This window comes from Mustela putorius, unplaced genomic scaffold (assembly GCF_011764305.1).
Source record: "Mustela putorius furo isolate JIRA1106 unplaced genomic scaffold, ASM1176430v1.1 tig00003988_pilon_pilon_pilon, whole genome shotgun sequence".
Taxonomy (NCBI): Eukaryota; Metazoa; Chordata; class Mammalia; order Carnivora; family Mustelidae; genus Mustela; species Mustela putorius.
The window spans coordinates 7,824,792-7,840,841 of record NW_025422127.1 but is presented as its reverse complement, the minus strand read 5'-3'; the positions used below and the strand labels follow the sequence as shown (position 1 = coordinate 7,840,841).

The window sequence follows — 16,050 nt, the reverse complement described above, 5'->3', positions numbered from 1 at the left end:
GCACCTGGGTGGCTCAGTGGGTTAAGCCACTGCCTTCGGCTTGGGTCATGATCTCAGGGTCCTGGGATGGAGCCCCATCGGGCTCTCTGCTCAACAGGGAGCCTGTTTCCCCCTGCCTCTCTGCCTACTTGTGATCTCTCTCTCTCAAATAAATAAATAAAATTTAAAAAAAAAAATAAAAGGGAAGGCAAATGGAAAAATTACTATAATATGAGGTTCTTAAATATGTGGGGTTTGGACAACTTAATTAGAAAATGGTGTAACTGTTTTTTTCCTTTTAAAAGAAAGCCTTTTGTCCTACAAATATTGATTTACCTGTACAAACACTTAAACGGTGTATTGGTTTTTCCATGCCAGGTGTTATTGTGAGTGTTTCATGGGCATTGACTCATGGTTCTGGTAACAGTCCTTTGAGGTGGGTCTGACTGTTACCTCTTTGGCAAAGGAAGGACCTGAGAGGCACGGAGCTGTTTCAGGCCTGCCCTGGTCCACATCTGGTGAGGCGGGGGGCCAGATCTGAACCCCCTGAGATGACTGCCGTGGCCAGGCCCTGCCTTGGGTGCCAGACATCCTGTACAGGCCTCAAATACCTTTTGTTAGGTTCTAGTTAGGGAACAGGTACAAGAAAGGGCAGTGAGTGCTGTGAGGGACACAGCTTTCTGGGCACCTCCCTCTGTGGCCTCTGTCCTGCAGTGTGTGTTCCTAGTGGTGAATCTGAGGGTATAGTGCTCTACCTGCACTCTGTGCAAATCCGTGGAACAGTTGGTGGAACAGTTTGTCTGCACAGAAGACCGAAATCAGAAGCAGGAGAGCACAGCCTGGCGCTTTCCCTGCTTGCTGCCTCCCCCTCCCTTGGGCTGAAAGTTTATTCATTGCACAGAGTAGCTGGCACACATCAGAAGTCATGTAGCACTCTGCGCCCGCCTGTCACAAAACCTGCTCTGCGAGGCTGCCGTCATCTAAAGCCCAGTGTCTTCAGGTATGAGGAGAAAGAGGCCAGTCTTTGTTAGACTTTGGGAAAGGCAAGAATTGGTAAGTCATTGACTTACCGTAAATTCTTTTTAACCACTTTTTGGCAGTAATGTAAAAGCAGTTACGAGTATTTATGACGGTGGGAATGTTTCGAACATGTAGTTTTTGTCCACTGCGTAGCTAATGCTAAAGCCCTGAAATTAAGCCAAGTTGTTTGGCTTTCTCATCGCTCAAAAAATGAGTCATGTAAAGCAGAGTCTACAGAATGATTTAAAATCTTCTTTGTATTTAGCAAAAATAGTTTGTGTCCATAGCAGGTGTTTTGTTTTTGAAATGGAGATACCGGATGAGAGCAGTTCTGGGGCTCGTCTGCTAACTAAATCATGGAGGTTTGGGGTAGATAGTCCTGATTTAGAGGCCACATTGTCATGTGCAGAGGGGGACTTGCCCTCATTCTGATCAGAAGTGGGGGTGACGGGGGCTTGCCTGAAGGCATGGTGCAGAGAGCACTCTGAGGAGAAGGCAGGAGTTTCTTGCTCAGTGTGGGGGATGCCCGGTTCCCTAGCATGTGTCTGCTTCCCTTGTTCTCGTCCGATTTTCCCCGAAACCTTTCACTGGCAGCAAGTGGCAGAGGACAGGCCATCAGGGTCAGGGTCATGTTCTCTGTGTTGGTGATGTCACAGGTCTGATGCTCAAGACCTAAGCACCTGTTTGATACCATTTGGATCACATGGGATACAGTCATTAAATTTGTTACTATAAAGTCCCACACTTAGCTAATGTTGATGTCATCTGTGCAGTGACCATGACCTCTCAGGAATGGAAGTCAAATGGCACTTCATGTGCTTTTCGTAATAGGCTATGTTGGTGTACATTTTAACTGCCAACAGGAAGAGGCATGTTTGGTCTTTCGTGTACACATGTCTTGGAGGAATTGTGAAAATGAACTATTTATCCCATTCCAATCAGGTTATAATAAAAGAATGGACTTTTTAAAAATATATTTTAAAAAGTGTTTAGATGATGGAAGTCCAGTAATGTTCTCAGTTCATTTGTTAATCAGACGTACAGTGGCTTTCAGGTAAAGCCAGGTAGTCTGGTAAGCATAGGGTCAGGGAGGGGGACTGGGTTTGTGCCACCTGACAGAGGGGCATGACTGAAAGGCAGGAAGCAGCTGGCATAGGAAAACTCCAAAACTCCAAGCCTGTAGGAAGAGACAAGGGGCCAGGTCACGCCTGCGGCCTACCTGCCTGAAGCACCCCTGCTCCCTCTGCTCTCAGACACGTGCACCGTGTCTCCTGACAGGAGACTGAGCGCTCTTGCACGTGAACGGAGGGCGCAGGTGGGAACTCGCCGCCGAGTGGCAGACGGCAGTAGGCAGGTGCCCTGAGCTAAACCCCAGTTTGATGGCAAGAGACCTGCAGTGAGGAGTGCGAAAACTGAGCAGCTAGCAAGTAAGCTAGAGCTTGGCAAGCTAGCAAGTAAGCTAGAGCTCGCTTCAGGCGTCTGCTTCCCTGACCCTTGATAGGGAGTGTGGCAGAACTCTGATGGTTGTCCGAGTGTGGGTCCTACTATAGTGAAAAAAGCTAGAGGAATTTTTAAAGTCCTCTTCTCTCCTGGGTAGTGTCTCGTTTTAGGACCACTTTGAAGTTTTCAGGTTCAAAGCTGGTCCATGCACTGTTTATTCTAGTCACGGGAGGGGCGTGTAGCCTGCCTGCTGGGGAGTGTAGCCCGGTGCCTGAGACTGGGAAGGTGAGCGGCAGTGAGCGGCCATGATAGGTGGTCCCAGGTTAACGGACACAGTCCGTTCCTGCTGTTACACCAGTGTTCTTCACAAGCAGCTTTTGTAAATTACTGTATTTCTCTTTGTACCACACATCCGAAGTCCCTGTACGCTTACGTGGAGAGTCGGACAGGAGAGCAATTGCTGCGGAGCTGGAGCAGGTGCATGCTGCGTGCTGGCGCCGCTGCTATCTGCAGGGCACGGGCTCTTCTATTCATCTTTTCTTTTCCTTTTAAAGTTGGTTTCCAGCTGTCTTAATGTCTGGTGTGGTACCTTCTGCTAAATGGAAAAGGCTTTAATACCGTGTCACACGTTAGTAAAGCCTCCATATGGTTGGTTGAGGGAAGTCAAAGCAGGTGAAGTCGCTGGGCCTTGTGTCGCTGAGCTAGTTTGGTAGAGAAGCAAGAGCCAGGATTGGAGTAGCCCTACTAATACCTTGTAGGGGCAGAGGAGTAGCTGATGCCGTTCATAGGCTTGGGGAATCTTTTCGGCTGAGAGTCATCTCAGTAGATCTCATAAAATTTACAACTCAAAGACGGTTTCATTTTGGTCATAAAGTGATAGTATTACTAACTAAACTGCTTACGTTATTTTCTTTATTCTGTACTTAAAGAAAAAGAATTAGAAAATGTTTTAACCACTTAACATTTTATTGTAGATGTGCACTTGGATTTGGAAGACTGCCTGGCAAAATTCATGAAGACAGAAGAAGCCATCATCTGCTCCTACGGGTTTGCCACCATAGCCAGTGCAATCCCACTTACTCCAAGAGAGGCGACATTATGTTTGTGTGAGTAACTTTACCTGTGTTGCCAGTCAGAGTTCCTCTGGAGATAATGGTGATCTTCCTGGAGAATTCCTTTGTTAGAGGTTATCTGCCTTAGGTAATAATGACTTTCTGTTTAAAGAGGAATTTCCATGAAGTAATTGGTGCAGCATTGATGAGACCATCACTACAAGGATGCCGAAAGCATTTTTTTTTAATTGATTGGTTTTATTTACTGATGTCGGGAAAGCCAAACTTACTTCCCTCTGTAGCTCTGTGGCAGTGTAGTGCCCTTGAAGGTCCATGGTTCGCCGCCCATGCAGTCGCTCAGTGGAGTCCTCCATTGCCCACCACCCTGCCCCGAGTCCTGCTCTCTGCTGACCTTGCTTCATGGCTTGCTAGGATCATAGAAGCCACGAGCAAATCTGCGTACTCGAGCATACGTGCCCTGGCTGTGTGGTGTCTCCTCTTTTGTGAAGAGGAAGAGCGGAGAGCCGTGGGCTGGAGCTGGCCCAGCTAGGCAGCCAGCTGTTCCACTGCGGGCGCCACCCTCTAGCCCAAGCCTCTGCTCTCCTTTGAGTGGATCATTAAGTGACTTTGAATTTTAGGTCTCAGATTTACTTTTGTTTCCTCTTTTCCTTTTTAACACCATAGCCAGAATAATCTTTTTTAAAAATGCTCATCTGATTATGTCATGCTTAAGAGCTTCCATCATTCCTGAAATAAAGATCCAAGTTCTTACTGCAATCTTCTGCATTCCAGACTACCTTTCCAGGCTCATTTTGTCCCCTTTTCCTTCAGGTACTCATGCTATAGACTCATTGGCCCTATATGCTAGTTTCCTCTTGCTTTTGGGCCTTTGAACACACCAGTCCCTGGGCCTAAAATAGTCTTCCCCCCCTCCTGATGCTGGCTCGTGCTGCTCACCCCACACGGTAGTGCTTCTACTGGGCCACCCTCCCTCACCTCGTGGACCAAGCTGAGACCCCTGCCACATGTGGGGAAAGTCTCACAGCCAGAGAGGTTTGGTCTCCTTGGGAACCCAAGATCACACAGGTGCTCACACTGCCTGTTGTGACAGGCCCTGCCTGTCAGGCCTCCCACATGTGCATGGGTGCACACATGCACACGGCCCCTGTCCCCTGCTCGTCCCGCCTCACGCTCACTGGGCTCTGCTTCTGCGGCACTTCCGTCGATTCTTACTAGTTCATTGCCTAGGAATGCATTTCCTCTCAGATGTGCTCAGAAAACACCAGCTCGGTCGATAAATGGACAGAGACTGGCACTTAGAAGAGGGGTCCGAGCGCCAAGGCTCAGAGCCCAGCTTCCCATGGCCCCCACACCAGCCTCTCGCTTCTCCCCAGTGGGCTCCTGCTGGCACGGCAAGCTTGGTCACATGCCATAGCATTGGCCCCATTGAGCTTCGTGGGTCCAGGGCTGGAGGTATGCAGCACATCCTGCCCCTCTAGCCCCCAGCAGCCCGAGCGTCAGCATACGGCTGCGCAGAGCTCGTGTGCATCCTCATCAGGTCCCGAGTGCGGGATTGTGTTTTCTGTGGTACCAGCCGGGAGGCCTGGGCTGCGCTCGCTCCTGCTTGCTGTGCTCTGACACATCACTTTAAACATTCCTCCCAGAACTCATCCGGAGGTGGGAGCCCTAGAGGTGATGCTGGTGGTTAGTAAATTATTGGATGAATTCATTAGGCCTGGACAGTTATGCGCAGGGCTTAGTCTCTGACTTTCAGTAAATAGTGGGAGAGCTTTGCCAGCAGTAATCTCGGTGGAGTGCTTGCTCATGTGCTAGGTCTGTCCCTGTTCACAACAAATAGTACGGAGATTCTGTGGGCCCTTTGCCCTGTCTCCACCAGTGCTTGCTTCATAGCTGGGATATGGACATGGATGAAGTCAAGATCCAGAACATTTCCATCGCCGCGAGGATCCCTCACGTTGCCGTACCCGCGGTCCTCCCACCCTGCCCGCTCCTTATCCCCTGGCAGCCACCTCAAGTCTCCCTTTTTGTAATGTTGTCATTTCAAGATTGTTAATACAAGTATGGTTGTACACTAAATAGTGTTTGGGGAGTCGCTTTTTCCCTCGGCATTAATTCTCTGCAGGTACGCCTGTGTTGTATGGATCGCGAATTCATTCCTTGTGATTACTGAGTCGTACTTCATGGTCCGGAAGCAATACAGTTGGTTGAACCACTCACCGACAGAGGATGTCTGAGCTCTTTCCTGACTGGGGCTAGAACAAAGAAGGCTGCTGTGAGCATTTATGCACAGGCTAAGGGGTACAGCTGCTGGGTTACATAGCATTGTGTAGTTGTTTAAGAAATTGCCTGTTTTCCAGAGCAGCAGTACCATTTTGCATTCCCATAAATAGAATTTAAGTAATATAGTTTCTCAACATCTCAGAAGCAGTTGGTATTGTCATTTTTTTTTTAATTTTAGCCATTCTGGTAAGCGTATAGAGAGATTTTATTGTAATTTTAATTTATATTCCCCTGATGGCTAATGATGTTTGCATTTTTTGGACTTTGGTCTTGACATCAGGCGACTAGTCCATAAAATCCCCTGGGATTCCTTCTTGTGTTTTCGGAAGAAATAGTATAAAATTAATGTTAGCTCCTTAAATGTTTGGTAGTTTTCTCCAGTAAAGCCAACCAGGCCTGGAGATTTATTTTTTGAAAGAATTTTAATTCTGAATTCAATTTCCTTAGTACTTAGAAGGCCGGTCAGATTGTCAGTGTCATATTGATGAATTAGGATGGTTTATGTTTTTTCCAGGAATTCGTTCTTCTCAGTTGTCAAACTTAGGTTGTGTTCTTTTTAATATTTCCTTTTTATTCTAAATATTTGCAGAGCCTGAAGTGATAACACATTTCATTCCTGTCTGGTATTCTGTCTCCTCTCTTTCTAGTTAGTTTTGCTCCAGTTGTTAATTTTATTTATCTTTGCAAAGAATCAGCTGTTTGTTTCAATGATTGTTCTCCATTGTATTTATTGTTTTCAATTCTATCACTTTCTGCTATTGTTTCCTGCCTTCTGCTCTTTTTTGGCTTCTTTTTGCTTTTCTTTTTCTAGATTCTTTAGTTGGGAATTTTGATTATTGATTTGAGACTTTCCCTTTTTTCTAATGTGTTAGTGCTGTGCACTACTTACGTGCTCCTCTAGCCTTGTCCCACACATCTTGGTCTGTTTATTTTCATTTAGTTTGGTATATTTTATTTTCATTTAGACTCTCTTTGACCCACAAATTATTTAGAAGTGTGTTTAATTTCCAAGTGTTGGGAGATTTTAAATTTGTTGCAGTTTGTGTCATGGCTCATGATGTAGTCTGTGTCAGAATATGTTCCCTGGTCAATTAAAGAAGAGTATTTGGCCATTGCTCAGGGATGTGTTTCATAGGTGACACTTAGATCTTCTTAGTTTATGATGGTGTTGAGGTCTGGTCTGGCCTTGCTGATTTTCCATCTGGTAGTTCTACAGTTACTGTAGTTGTGATTTGTCTGTGTTCCTTTCTCTTACCTCAGTTTTTCTTCTCAGCCTTTTGTAGCTCTGTCGTTTGGTGCATATTTTCTTGGTTAATTGATCCTAGTTATCACTGTATAAAGTTCTTCTCTGTCTCTGGTAATTTTTCTTTGCTCCAAAGTCTACTTCATCAGATAACAGCGTTGGTATTCTGCTTTCTCCTGATGAATGTTTGCATGCTGTATTTTCTGTGTATATCATACACACAGCCACTGCCATGTTATTATATACCTTGTTGTATATTTTCTCATAGGCAGGATATTGTTTGATCCATTCTGCCAGTCTTTGTCTTTAAATTGTGTATTTTGGCCATTTACATTTAAAGTAATTACTGGACATGTGAGGACCCTTTATTTTTTGTTTCATATTTGTTATCTCTTGTTTTTCTGTTTTCTTTTTCCTGCCTTTTTGGGGGTTAAGTGAACATGTTTTGGGATTCTGTTTTTACTTATCCATGCTGTTTTTGAGTGTTTCTCATTGCATAATTCTGTTTTTGTTTTTAGTCATTGCTTTCAGTATGACATTACGTATACACGTAAGTTATCACCTTCTGCTGATCTCATCATTTTACCATTTCAGGTAGAGAAACCTTTACCTTCCTTACACTTCTCTACTCTCCTTGTTTATAATTGTTTTCAGTACTTCTTGCACATACATTGAAAACCACATCAGGCAGTGTCACAATTTTTACTTAAATCATCCAAAGTAATTTAGAAAGCTTGGGAAGGTAAGAAAAGCCTAGTGTGTTTGTTCATGATTTTACTTACTGTGTTCTTTCTTCCTCTCTGATAATCTGAGATTCTTTTGTTTTCTATACTTATTTTTTTCTATGTGGAGAGCTTCCTTTAGCCATTCCTTTCCCCAGGTCTGCTGGGGTCATCTTCTCTTGGTTTTCCTTCATTTGCCTTCGTTTCCCCTGTCCTTAAAGGATCTTTCTGCTTGTTACAGAATTCTTGTTTGAGAGTTCTCTTCTTCCAAGTATTGGGGATATAACACTTTTTCCTGATCTCCATGGTTTCTGATTGGTCTCTCAAATTATTTTTCTCTTCTGTGTAAGGTGTCATTTTAGGGCTGCTTTCAAGATTTCCTCATCATCATTAGTTTTCAGAAGCTTTACTATAATTTTGGCGTTTTTTTGTTTGGGTTTACTTGTATGAATTTCGCTCAGCCTCTTACCAAATTGGAAGCATCTTCCATCCTTATTTCTTCGAGTACTTTTCAGCCCCGCTATCTCTCCGTCTTCCAGCACTCCACTGAGGCCAGTGTGGCAGCTTTCGTTGTAGTTCCACAGGTCCCTAAGGCTCTGTTCTTTGATTGTCATGTGTTTTTCTCTGGTTTCCATTGCCTAGCTTCTGTTAGGTCTGTCACTTCTCCCATTCTTTTCTCCATCCCGCCCAGCCTGCTGCTGAGCCCATCCACTGTACTTTTTCTTTTTTTCTTTCTTTTTTTTTTTTTTTTTCTTTTGGCCAATGTATTTTTCAGTTCTAGCTTCCCCATAGGATTCTTTGTCTTCTATTTCTTTCCTGGGGCTTTCTGTTTTTCCCTTGTTCCAAGCATGTTTATAAGTGCTCACTGAAGTATTTTTATCATCACTGCTCTAAAATGACTCTCAGATAATCCGGACATCTGTCAACTCAACATTGGTATTTGTTGATTATTTTCTTTCATTCTCTTTGATATCTTTTGATTCTTGATATGACAAGTGGTATTCGAAATCGGGACATTTTCATATTCTGCTACCAGAGTTTATGCTTTATTTAAACCTTGGGTTTTAGTCGGCTTTCTCTGTCACTCTTCCATTAGGGGTGGGGGGCATTCACTACTGCCTCATTACTACCAGGTGGAGGTACAAGGCCAGGGTCCCCCTTCCACCTCCACTGACACCCGGGTGGGGTGTTTTCATTTCCGTCAGTGTTAATGAGAGTCCTACTCTCCCCTGAGCCTCCTCTGGCACAGCTCAAGCCAAGAAGAGGAGGCTGTCCCTCCCTGCAGGGGAACACAGGCTGGGGCTCTCCATATGATCTTCTTTTTCTGTGGTTTGGCTGCAGTCGAGTCATTTCTGCTTGCTGAGCTGCCCCTTTCCTGTCCCTTTGGCCACAGAGGGCAAGCTTCTGTGAGCTTTTTTACCCATGCCCCTTGGCACTTGGAGTTGGTCAGCTTTGTCAGCTCCAAGTCAGGGAAGCCCACGAGACGTCATTTCATAGGTCTTCAGCTGGCCTGTCATTTTTCTGCACTCTTCAGAGTCTTTTTATGTTTGTTTTATATGTAGTGTCTGGGGTTTGGGCTTGTACTTAGAAAAACAGGGAAAATAGGACTATTCCCTCTTCGTGGCAGAAGCCTTGCATATACTTTAAAATAATGCAGCTTAATGTCAGAGACACCCTCCCTCCGTAACTAACTCAGTTTAGAAGATCTTACTGGAGTTTCAGCCGCAAAACCAGTCAGCAGTTGGTATCACTTCTCATGGCAAAATAAGAGCAGAGTCTGTTCCGGTCAAAACCGAGATGCCACCGAAGGTGAGATCACCAGTGTCGTGTGTGTTTCTTAGAAAGAAAAAATTGCTGTGAGTGAACAGATGTGCACGCTGACTTCTGAGAGAGTAAAATGAGGCAGGGGTGTGCTCCGTGCAGAGGAGTGAGTGTGGTCGCTCTGAAAAAGATGTGCAGAGTGAGGCACAAACAGTGGCGTGTAAGCCGTTAGATGGTCTTACTGATCTGCGTGTTAACAAGTGCGTGTTTGTTGAGCAGCTACAGAAAGCAAGCATTCCTTTTCTGAGAATGTTGACAAGACCTTTTAAAACCCCAATTTGGTGGGTCTTTCTTCCTTGCAGAGACAGAGCTGCCTGCTTTGCCATCCAGAAAGGATTGCAGGCATCACAGAGTGACAGTAAGTTATTTAAGCATAATGACATGGCCGACCTGGGGTACCTGCTGAAGGAATAAGAGATGGAAGATCAAAAGGTATGATTCTTTTGAAAATTATACAGTTCTTTGTGCTTGCTAACCAGCTAAATTATATATGAAATGATAAATTGTCATGAAAACTTGCCTGCGGATCACTTTTGGATATGAAATGAGGGCATTCCTGCTTATTAAACACACTCCATGTTGGAGAGGCAGGTCTGACTATAATTGCCTCATCGTCGCCATAATTACTTACGGCAGCTTTGGGGGAAGATAATGCGGACAGCTTTCTAGAAGAGGAGGGTAGCATGCATGTTGGGGAGCGGGAGTGTACTCCCCAGTTTACAGAAATAACGCCAGAACGCACTAGTGTTTATACCTGTATCTGGGGTGCTGTCTTCAGAAGAGTATCAGACGTGGTTTAGAGATTCAGAAATGGTCACAGTGTGATGTGTAAAAGCAAGAGAAGGGAAACCACCTACACCCAGCACTGGTGAAATAGTTACGATATGATGTATCTACAGCAGAGTAGTGTATCTCCATCAAAATCACGTTTTCAGTAATTATTAATTAAAATAATTTTTTTAAACTCAGGTTCTAACACTATGGCAGTAAAATTCTGATTTGAACAGAGTTTATAAGGACAGTCACTATCAGTGGGTCTTGTAGCTACCTGATCTGTTAAAAATTTTGTGCACTTTCTCATTTCCCAAGATTCCTACATTGAGTATTTTTTAAGTCGTAATAAAAATACTTCGTTTTGGAAAGGTCGCCCATGTCCTCCCCCGTGACTCCCAGCAAACTCATGGCGTTCGGGTCTGAATCAAGAGTGGAGTGAATGTGGTTGAGCCAACTGGTGGTGTGTATTCCCCATGCTCTGAGTGTTATAGCCGTGGGTTCTGGCATATCCCTTGTTAGAATCTTAGAGGCAAGAAACCTTTGCACAGGAAGATATTCCCAGTTCTACCCAAGGATCTCAGTATTTTTTCAACCTTTCATGCCTGAAGCACCTACAAATTCCCCAGGGTGGGTGGCTTATTATAAGTGACCTGCATCAGTGGGGTGCAGGAAGGTTCTGTGTTGTCTGAAGTAGCCCTCCGACACAGCCTCAGACGTGCCTGGATGAGGTCATGGTTGAGTTTTATTTGAACTGGTGGTTAGGAAGGATTTTATCTGCTATTTGGTAGATGAAGGAGAACAGGGTTTGTCTGTTCAACTTTTTATTATGGAAAATCTCGGGCATATTCAAAGGAAATACAGTAGTATAAAAAGCCTCGTGCCCTTCTCCCAACCTTTTATCAACATTCTGCCCTTCTTGTGTCATCAGAGCCTCTGTCAAACTCCTGCCCCATCTGTGATGATTGCCATCATCATTGTAGCTCTGTTTTAGGCAAACCTGGTAGATGTTGAAGTGAACAAATCCTGGCCATACATTTTGACCAGTGGATAATCCAGGTATCATGGCCCCGTTGTGACTTAAAATGTGCCCATCTCCCCAGAAATTTTCCTTGGGCTATCTCAGTCATTCTGGGTTTGGGGAGTTTTATTTGTGCTTCAGCATTCTCAGAGCACTAAATTGCGTGTGTGCATGCATGTGTGCAATCACCTCATGGATTGAATGAACTGGAAAACATGGGAAAAGACAGCACTGTTGTCTGAAAATAACAGGGTATAAAACCTTGAACTTGAAACTCACCCAGACTGTCTATTGGTTTATTCAGATGAATAGATTTTGTCAGGTAGAGTGCTAGGAAGCATCTAACAGATTTTGCATTTGGAGTTACTGAGATTTAAAATGTCTTTTTTTCTTCCTTTTAAAGAATCCTCGCAAGGCTCGGGTCACCCGACGTTTCATCGTCATGGAAGAGCTATATATGAAAACTGGGGCTCTCTGTCCTCTCCCACAACTGGTAAGCCACCATGCTCACCGAGCATTGCAGTACTCGGACAGGGGTGGTTTGTTTATGTGCACTTCTCATGTCTAATGCCTGCCCTGCTTGCATAACAGGCTCTAACATACCCAGGAAGCAGATGAGCATTAGGTGCCCACCCTCGTCTTTAAGCAATAATTAAGACTCAGCTTTTTAATATCTACTGTACTGAGATGTAATTGACTTATAAGCATACAGTTTTTTTGTTTAAAGACTTTTATTTACTTTATTTGAGAACAAAAGAAAGCACAAGCTGTGGGGAGGGTCAGAGGGGGAGGGTGAAGCAGGGAGCCCAACGTGGGGCTCAGTTCAAGGACCCCAAGATCATGACCTGAGCTGAAGGCAGATGCTTAACCAACCAAGCCACCCAGGTGCCTCAAAACAGCTCCTTAACAGGAAAAGCAATATACTCTTTTTTTAGAAAGCATTACTGCTGAGATTTCTCATTCACTGAGGTGAAGCTCACACAAGATAAAATTAGCTGTTTTAGAGAGTACAGTTCTGGCGTTTGGCATAGGCAACGTGTTACCTGACCATCAGCTGTCTAGTTTTCTCCCAGTAGGCCCCTGCCACTAAGTAGTCACTCCCCATTTCCCCCTGCCCGTAGCCCCTAGCAACCACCAGTCCGCTTTCTGTCTCTATGGATTCACCCATTCTGGAGATTTCTGATAAACAGGATCATACCATCTATGACCTTTTGTGTCTGGCTTCCTCCACTTCCCTGTTTCCGTAGTTCCTCTGGTTTGCAGCATGCACCACTCCTTCATTCCCTCGTAGCACCGAGTCGCAGTCCATTGTGTAGACGTGCTGCATGGCTCCTGTGCTGATGGGGGTGGATCGCTACTGCTCTCTGACTGCTGGGAGGGCAGCCGTGAGCTTGTGTACAAGCACTTGTTTGAATCTCTGTTTTCATTCCTTTGTGTGTATTCTTGTCCGTATGGTTGCTGGATCAAATGGTAATTCTATGCTTAACTTACTGAGCACCTGCCAGACAGTTTTCCCCAGTGACTGCACCATTTTACACCCCCTGCCCCGCCAGCAGCGGGGCAGGGTGCCGGTTTCCCCACAGCCTCACCGACACTGAGTTGTTGTTTTCGATTTTGCCACACCGGTAGGTGTGAACACATGGTTTTGATTTGCATTTCCCAGAAGACCGATGATGTTGAGCCTCTTTTCTTGTTTTTGTTGGCTGTTTGTGTATTTGGGGAAGAGACTTCAGAAGTCTTCGCCCATTTTCAAATTGGATTGTCTTTTTATTGTGAAGTTATAAGAGTTCTTTCTATTTTCTGGGTACAAGACCCTTACCAGATACATGACTTGCAAGTATTTTCCCCACAGTTCTATAGGTTGTCTTGTCATTTCTTTAATTTTGTCCTTTGATGCGCTGAAGTCTTTAATTTTGATGAAGGCCAGTTTGTCTGGTTTTTTATTGCTTGTGCTTCTGGTCTCCTAGCTGAGAAATTTGTTGTCAAATCCAGAGTATGAAGATATACATACATGTAGTTCTAGCTTTGTTGTAGGGCCCTGATCCATCTTGGTTTTTTGTTTGTTTTTGTTTTTATAGATTTTATTTATTTATTTGAGACAAAGAGAAAGAGAGCCCAGAGGGAGAGGCAGAAGCCGACTTCCCACAAGCTGGGAGCCCAATGCAGGGCTTGATCCCAGAACCCTGGGATCATGACCTGAGCCAAAGGCAGACGTGTAACCGACTGAGCACCACAGGCGCCCCATCTGATCCATTTGGACTTAATTTTTGTGTGTGTCCAGTTTCGTTCTTCTGCATGTGGTTTCCAGTTGTCCCTGGACCATCTGTTGAAGGAACTGTTGTCTTCCATTGGGTGGTCCTGGTCTTTTGGCTGTAGAGAGACGAGCTCTCTAGCTTTCAGGACTCTCCTGTATGTTCCGTTGTCTGTATGTCTAGCCTTTTGCCAGTATCACAGCATCTCAGTTCCTTTGCATTATAGTAAATTTTGAAATCAAGGCATGTGAGTTCTCCAACTTTGAGATTGTTTTTGGTTATTTGCAGTCCCTGAAGATTACTTTTGAAGTTTAGGATCAGCTTTTCCAGTTCTGTAAAAAAAGAAAGTGCCATTGAAATTTGGATAGGGATTGTACTGAATCAGGATTGTATTAAATCTGTAGATTGCTTTAGGAGGTATTTCCATCTTAATGATAATAAGTCCTTGAATCCATGAACACAGAAATATTTTCATTTATTTAGATCTTCTTTAGTTTCTTTCAGTAGTGTTTTGTTTTTTTCACTATCAGGTCTGATATCTCTTTGGTTAAATTTATTCCTAAGTATTTTATTCTTTTTGATGCTGTTATAAATTGACTTGTTTTAGGGATTGTTAACTGCTAGTTTATAGAAATACAACTGATTTCATAAGGTTTTTTATTTTATTGGTTTTTTTTTAAATTTTTAATGTATTTTTTATTTTTAATGTATTCACTATACCCAGCATGGGTCTCAAACTCACAACAGTTGGATTCTGCCAACTGAGCCAGCCAGGCACCCCTGGATTTTGTGTTTCGATCTTGTATCATGGAATATTCTGTATGTAAGCTCCTGTAATCTATGAGTAGAGATAGTGTTACCTTTTCCTTTCCATTTTGGATGTCTTTTATTTTATTTCTCTTGCCTGAATGTCCCGGCTGGAACCTCCCACAGTGTTGACTAGGAGTGGCGAGAGGGGGAAGCTTTTCAGGCTACGTTCACTGACTATGATATTAGCTGCGTGTTTTCCATAAGTGCCCTTTATCGGGTTGAGGAAGTTCCCCCTCGTCCTAATGTGTTGTGTGTTTATACCATGACAGGTTTGGATTCTGTCAGGTGCTTTTTCTGCATCAGTTGATGAGTTGAACATGTGGTTTTCCTTCATCCTATTAACAGAGTCGAGATTATCCTACTGTGTTTGCATTCAGCCACTGAAACTGGAATCTGAGTCCGTCAATTGAATGGGGATTCAGAATAAGGGTTTCATATCTTGTTTTTAAAGTTTTTCACTGTTTCTTGAGGAAATCTAAATATATCTTTAAATATCCTGGAAGAGATGTATCCGTTTTCCTTTTCCTGTTTTGACGCCAAAGGCTGATAGAAGCATATCGGGGTGACAGTGGCCAAAAGATAGCAGCATTGTGTGGTTAGCACTGCAGCAGTGGGAGAGCAGTACCAATGGACAGATAATGCAAACAAGCCGTGAAACGAAATACAAAGTGTAAGGGACAGGTCAGATACATATTAGCATTGAGTATGTAAAGATGACAGGATACAGATTAGGGTTTGACTTTGGGATTTCTGTTTTGTTTCACTGGTCTGTGTGTTTGTGCACCTTTATTGTCATAATACTATTAAAAACTTTCTAAAACATGATTTTTAGAAAATTTCTCACTCATAAAATGTTCCATACATATTAATGGATGGAAACAGTATTGAAAAGATAGACTTTTCCCCAGATTAGCTTATCTATTGTTAATAAAAATCTACTGAAATTTTAGTGGTTGATAATTATTATACTTTAATTCACCCGTGAAACTGATCATACTCATAGATTTTCGGGGTAAATCAGGTTAACATTGGAGGCGAGAGAAAGCTGGATGCAAGCATTCATGTGTTCAGCTTCGCGCTGTGTTAACAAAAAAGTAACATGAATAATAAGAAAACCTACAGATAAATATACAACTATAAAAATACTTTGACTACTTATTTTCAATCTACAAACCCATTTCAAATATTGTGGAAATATTAAAAGATGTAATTTTCTCGTTCCATTCTTGTGCCTCGAAGCCTTTCAAGTTTGTGTTTTTGAGAACACTATGCATTGAAAGTGACCTACGTTTGCTGGGTGTCCTGATACAAGGGTGTCCTGATACAAGGGTGGTGTTTTCCATTCAATGCCTGTTTCTTGAAGGTTCACTTCAGTCCAGAGGAGTCACTGACATGTTCTGCTGCTTCTGTGCGGGCTCTGCCTGTCCCATCACTGGGCTTACCTGCCCCCCTCTGTGTGGCCAACAGTTTACGGGACCGCTGGGGATCTGTCTTCTGGGATCCTGGCTTCTCAACTGGTCCCACTGGGAGAGCCCTGGAGACCACATGATGTGGCCACAGAGTCCTACCATGGCCCAGGGTAGTGACAGGGAAGATCAAGGGCAGTGAGAACGCTTAG

General features: G+C 43.8%; 1 pseudogene; it reads left to right on the top strand.

The window, feature by feature from the left end:
• LOC101688710 overlaps positions 1-16,050 on the top strand; it is a 45,013-nt pseudogene that overhangs the window by 14,616 nt on the left and 14,347 nt on the right.